The sequence below is a fragment of the Sphaerodactylus townsendi genome, linkage group LG04 (genome assembly GCF_021028975.2).
Source record: "Sphaerodactylus townsendi isolate TG3544 linkage group LG04, MPM_Stown_v2.3, whole genome shotgun sequence".
Taxonomy (NCBI): domain Eukaryota; kingdom Metazoa; phylum Chordata; class Lepidosauria; order Squamata; family Sphaerodactylidae; genus Sphaerodactylus; species Sphaerodactylus townsendi.
This window is the reverse complement of record NC_059428.1, coordinates 45632118-45638583: the sequence shown is the minus strand read 5'-3', so window position 1 is coordinate 45638583 and position 6466 is coordinate 45632118.

The window sequence follows — 6466 nt, the reverse complement described above, 5'->3', positions numbered from 1 at the left end:
CAAAATTGTGAAATGTGATATCATGCCATACTGTTCATTAGTTTTTTGTCATGTGGAAGTTTTCAGAGAGATGTTTGCTGACATATGGCTATCAAACTAACATCTTGATTGCTGTTCCTTAAAGGATTTGATTTGGAATACTCACTACAAAAAAGACAGAGCCAGTTCACTCAGTTAATGGTGTGTTGTGTAACCCTCTTGACCTGTGGTGTATGGAGGGGGAGAGAATGGTCTTTCTACCTGGAGTGCTGCCCTCTGACCTGGCAGAACAGTGCCCTGAATGCAGGAGTCTGTTTGAATACAGACTCCATCTTGGGACTGTGTCTGACATTTTGGGCAAGAATACCTAAAGGACCCTCCCCCCCAACCTCATGCCTGGCACATACACAGGAAGCAGCATTTGAATATGAACAACAACACATCTGGGCGAAACCAGTTTTCTTTTCTCTATGTTTTTAAACTTTCCTCTGACTCATCCTCCCCGTGACAATCTCGGTTGGAACCCCCATTAAGGGTTGTTACCTGTTTATTGTCCAACGCCCAGCAAAACCCATCAAGATCAGCCATCAGGTCAATAGTCTGACACTGAAGACTATTGCTTCACCTGGAACAGAAGGTAAAATCCTTTGTTCAAGGATTTCCTTGGTCCCAATACATGTTTTTCCCTATGAAAGCCCACTTCAGAACCTCAGTTAGGTGTTCAATATTGTCACACACTACCTTGCTGTTTGATAATATTGTTCCATCAGCACTGATTATTTCAGAGCCTAGTGTTGGTCCATTAGGTCTCTGTTTCCTGGACATCCACTGCAAGACTGGTAAATATAATATCTAATGTCCCATCCCCCCCCCTCTCTCTGCATCCCACCATTTTGGGTAACAGTTGGAACTGGACTTCAGGACACTACCTCACTTTCCCCATTTGTGAGAAGAGTGACTTAGCTTGCAAGATTTTTGTGAATAAAGAAATCAAGAAAAAATAATGAAACTCAAAAGCATCTCTAGTGAAAAAGCACATCACTTCTGGCTGGCGACAAGACACAAGACGCCATCACACAATAATAATATCATCAATAACGTATATATAAACAAACATGAAGATGAGCCTTATCCCCTATGGAAATGTTCCACTTCAGTATCATATAAACCCACTGGGAGGGCAATACACCTGTGTAAAAGGCATTACAGGTATATAGACAACCATGGAAATAAATGGATAATAAAAATAAAAGCAGCCACACATGAGCAATTGTAAAGCTGGTCTTGTTCCCTGGGGACAGGAAGGTTTCTGAAGCCAGCTCTTGAACAGAACCTCAATTTTTCATGTCCAACTGTGCCTGGCACTATTATCATTGGCTCATCTTCTTCATTCTTGGTCTTTCAGATGGAGAATAATTGCTGGACAGGTTCAGGAAAAATGGGATCTGCCATTACCCCTGCAAGTCCTTTTTCCATTCCACCTGCTGCTACTATCTGGAGTTGTCAAAGGTACCTGATGGGCGAGTGCATTTTGGATGAGCATGACCTCAACCCAGAGATCCTCATGAACAGTGGCTGAATGCAGCTACGTTGCTACATGTATGCTCTCAGCTACTACTAGATTCAGGGAATTTTCTACTCCCGTGCAGCACCTTTTTTGTGCATCTGATCCAGAAGAATGACCCAGGCACAGAAATCTGTTTTGTGCCCACATTGACTTTGCTGGATTGGGGTGCAGGAGATCTTTTTTTGGCATGCCAGAATTGAATATATTTGTTGAGAAATTATTTTGGACAAACTTCATCTTTCAGTGTGGCAGCCATACAAATGAGATGGAGGACAGTGAAACTAATCTCTTTCTCAACAATGAACTCATCAATGGAAAAGCTCTCAATTGTAGATTAGCCTGGGAGAAAATTATGCATCAGGCTTGACTATAGTCTTTAATGGAAATATAATCAGTAATATATCTTTATAAAAAGCACACTGCCATTACATAGTACACAGTTAGAGGTGAGGAGCAGGCTACAGGCAAGAGTCCAAACACATTAATATCCACAGGTAGACTTAATAAGATGATAAATGCTCATGGGAAATAGATTAATTTTCATTTTCAAATGGTTGTGAAAGTAAAACAAAGTCATTTTATACCAATTTGGTCAGTTCAGTAATCTAATTCCATAATGAAAGACTTTACTACAGTCCACCCAGAATGTATCTGCAGTGTCATAATTACAGAATGTCAAGGTTTCCATTAATCCAATGGAGGAGGGCAGCAAAGGGAAGAAGATTTAATTTAAGTGGCAAGAAGGAGGGATTCAATTGCTAACCCATGGCATGAATTGGTCAAGTGTTTTCATTACAATGGAATGAAAATGTTTAACCATGGGTGAACATAAAGGTGTTCATTCAAAGCTTAGCTGAGCTGCTTTAATTTCAACACAAGACTGTCCTGAGGCTTTCTCAAAAGATTTCTTCATTCTCACGAGTGTTAGTTTTTGAGCAATTAAAAAAAAATACTGTGGGCTTCTGTATTTCTACAGTTGCAAAAACAATGCTCCGTTGATGCTTCAGGACTTTGAATAATTGATTGTAAAATTACCTGGCACCCACTCTGTCTAGCAGTGCCTGGCCTTCTCTTGTCTGTTAATTAGCAGCATTACATTATTTTGTGGCATTATTTTTGCACACAACCTTGCAGAAATAAATACCCCATGTGAGTCACACCTTAAAGAAACAGGATAATCCAAAACAAGCAGCATGGAAATGTTTGTACCCTATCCTATTTGTTTAGGGAAGGAAGGCTGCACAGTATAGTATGATGTCATCAGATTTTGGAAGCTAAGCAGCTTTGAGACTTGGATGGGGGACCACTAAGGAAGATTCTGCAGTGGAAGGCAATGGAAAACCTCCTGTGCTTCTTGCATGTCTTGAAAGCCGCTTGTGTCATAAGTCAGCTTCCCTGTCATAAGTCAGCTGTGACTTGACAACACTTTAAACACAGTTTGTTTAACTGTTGTAGCTTAAGAGAACCATTTCCAGGTAGATTTGATTTTTCAGTGTTGCATCTAATTTGATGTAGTTCGCTCAGTGATTGCACTGTGTCAGAGTTGAAACAGAAAACATTTGTGTTTTTGAAAGAGTGTAAATGAAATCCTGCTGAGTGATATGCATCCAGACAGATATTCAAAGCAGAAGCAAGGGAAACAATGTCTTTCCCGTAGAAAGGGGGATGATACAATAGGCAGATGATACCCAACTATGATGCTCACAGCTAACTCAAATGGGACTGTGGAAGTGCTGGTTGAATGCCTAGAGAAGGTAATAAGGCAGATGAGGGCCAATAAACTGAAGCTCTATCCATACAAGATTAGGGATGGTCAATAACAACCTCAGCCCACATCCTATTTTCAAGTTGGTAACTGGGAGTCAGTTTTTGATGGACTTCTCTTCTATTTGTCAACTTATTCATGCCTGTTCAGCTGGTTGCTTCACTATGTTTCTTCCTAACAATGCAGTACCATGCAATCACATTTTTGCATATAGGTGTTTTTAGGCCTAATTTCCTCTTGCTTTGCCTCCATTCCACTCAGCAGACATTTATATTATTTTAAAGGGTTTAATCTTCCCATATAACATACTTCTTAAATATATAGTGGTCCAGCTGATTTGTAACATCTGGCAGGTACAAAATGATTAGGCCCAGCACATGGCTTGACTATTCAAGTAACCAAGCTGCTCCTTGTGACATGCAAGGCATGTGAGGTGTAGCCCTGCAGGGATAACCCCACTGAGATAGCAAAATGACTTAGTCCAATTTGATTTCAATTCCAGATTGCAGTGTATAGGGAAAGATGCATATTTCTCAGTACTAGGGAGGAAACACCACAGTCCTACTATCCTGCAAGGCAGCATGACACTCCAGTGACAATCTGAATAAGGAAACAGATGGAGAATCAAAAGTCATAGGTTCTCATGCTGACCTAGCCAATAACTGGCATTGAAATGTTTGGCAAGTGTTGTCATTTCCCATCTGTTGCTGTTTGTCTCAAACATCCCTCACACTAATTAGTGGAAGTGAGATTGGCTTTAATCTGTAATTTACCCAAACCAGCTTGGAATCATGGGGGGGGGGGGGAATCCAGAAGTAGTCTGGAAGACACACTTGTGATTAATCAGGAGATCTATAGAGTCAAATCTGTGAATCACATATTCCCTTCCTGTGCCCAGTTCATGTGGTTAAACAAAAAGGCTTAGATCCCTAAGTTTTTTCCATGGCAGAAAAGTTTCTACTGGTGCAATTTCTTTCCTCTTGCTACTGCAGTAGTCTAAAAAAAATTACCCAAAATCTTGCTCCTGAGGATCAGGGATCATCCCTAGAAACAGGACTAGGGAATTTCAGTTTGCCATTGAAGAGAGAAAGTGAGAAAGTTGCCCTCTAGGGCTGTTTCTGCACAGCCCAAAAACAGCGCGCTAGGGACAGTAAAAACACTGTCCCTGGGGCACTGTTCGCACAGCTGCAACACAGCAGTGCCATGCTCTCCCCACCCCAAAATAGCAGGAAAACGCTCCATGAGTGAGTTTTTTGGAAAGAAGTGTCTTCCCGCTGGCACTGAGCAAAAGGCTCCATGTGAGGGCGCCACTTTCAGGCACTGCCTGTTTGCATGTGTTGTTTACCTTGTCTTCCCTCTGAGGCTCCAGAGGGAGAAGGGACAAGCCCATCCTGCCCTCCAACCCCCATGGGTCAGAGGGCAGCATGGGTGTGTCACTTCCTCCAAAGCCTCAGAGGGAAGACAAGGTAATCAAAACACGTAAACTGGAGGCAACTCTGCAGTTCGCAGCAGCTTTGGGGCCGCTCGCATGGGACCATGCGAATGGTCCTGTGGCTCCACCGGCATAAATTATGCCAATGGACAGCTGCTCCTGCGCCAGTGCAGAAACAGCCTAGGAGTGGAAATCTTTCTGCTTAAGGAATAACTCCACTGGCTCTAAGCCATTGGCACATATTCAAGCAGCCTCCCCAACTCACATCCACCCTGTCTTATTTAGTTTTGAAATACTTTGCAATACTCCATCATTCTGGCCAAGTGCTAACATGCCAAGTTTCTCCACACCTGGAATTACTGGCAAACATTCCTGTACTATGGACTTTAGGAGGAAGCAGGAAAGAGATGGAAATGTGGAATAGGAGACACTAAATCTCTCCACGGATCTTTTGCATCTTTGGGGAAGTATGGTGGCTAAGTGGAGAGTCTCCACTTTGCATACAGAATGTCCCAGATTTAATCTCTGGCATCTCTAGTTAAAAGGATCAGTGATCTCTAGTTAAAAGGATCAGCAGCAGAAGGCCATTGCTTTCACATCCTTCATGTGAGCTGCCAAAGGCACCTGGTGGGCCACTGCGAGTAGCAGAGTGCTGGACTAGATGGACTCTGGTCTGATCCAGCAGGCTCTTTCTTATGTAAAAGACTTCAATCCAAAACTCCGGAGAGCCACTGCCAATTTGAGCACACATGTGTTGTCCTTGACTGAAACCCTAATGATTGGATGCCCTTGAATGGAACCCTAGTGGCAGACTGGCCGTGAACCATACAAAATACATAGAAGAAAAATACATAATGAACTTTGGACAACAACAATTAAACTACAAAGAGAAACTGAGGTATCTAAGAACATCAAAACCATTTCCTTTAAAAGTTCACATTGATTAATATCTTGTAATTAAAGCTGTACAGAAGAATAAATGTTCAAGCAAAGCAGCTTAATAAATCTATATACTCCTGTCAGGCTTGGCAAATGTTAGCTAATTTTCTACTAATGATTCTTTACAGGTGCGAGTCACTGAACAAGTTGTTTCTCGGTAAGAACAATTTATTTGTTTATGTAAACAAGTGTATAATATTTTCTGTTCTGGAATGCACAATACACTCAAAAAGAAACCATTGAACAATTGCAATAATAATATGAAACAATATGAAAGACCATAAAAACAGCAGCACAATACCTATGTCATTGGACATCTGATTTGTCCAGTAGAGCGGCCCTTTCCACACAAGTCACCTTGAACGTTTATGCCATGTGCATGTGGAAGTATCTTCCAGTCACATAAGAACATCTTTAAATCCAACTGCAAGATTTCTAGTGCTTAGTTCATATTGTGCATTTTCTTGTATGACAATTGTTTGATCATCAATATTTAGCATGATATAGTCACACCACTAGGATACGACAGCATACCAGTCTAGCTATTTCTTAATATTTGTTATGGTTCAAAGTGAAGTGAAGCTATCACCAGATTAAGTATCACCAGGGTATCTATCCAGTTTTGTCAAACAGCCTGTTTAGTCAAAAATAAGTCCCGAATGCACTTAGTGGGACTTACTTTCTAATGGGCATGCTTAACGTGTTTGCTCTTAAAATGCACCAGCCAAAGTTAAGCACTTTTCAGTTCCATTGATTTCAAAGAAGCTTGCTTAACTTGCTTCCA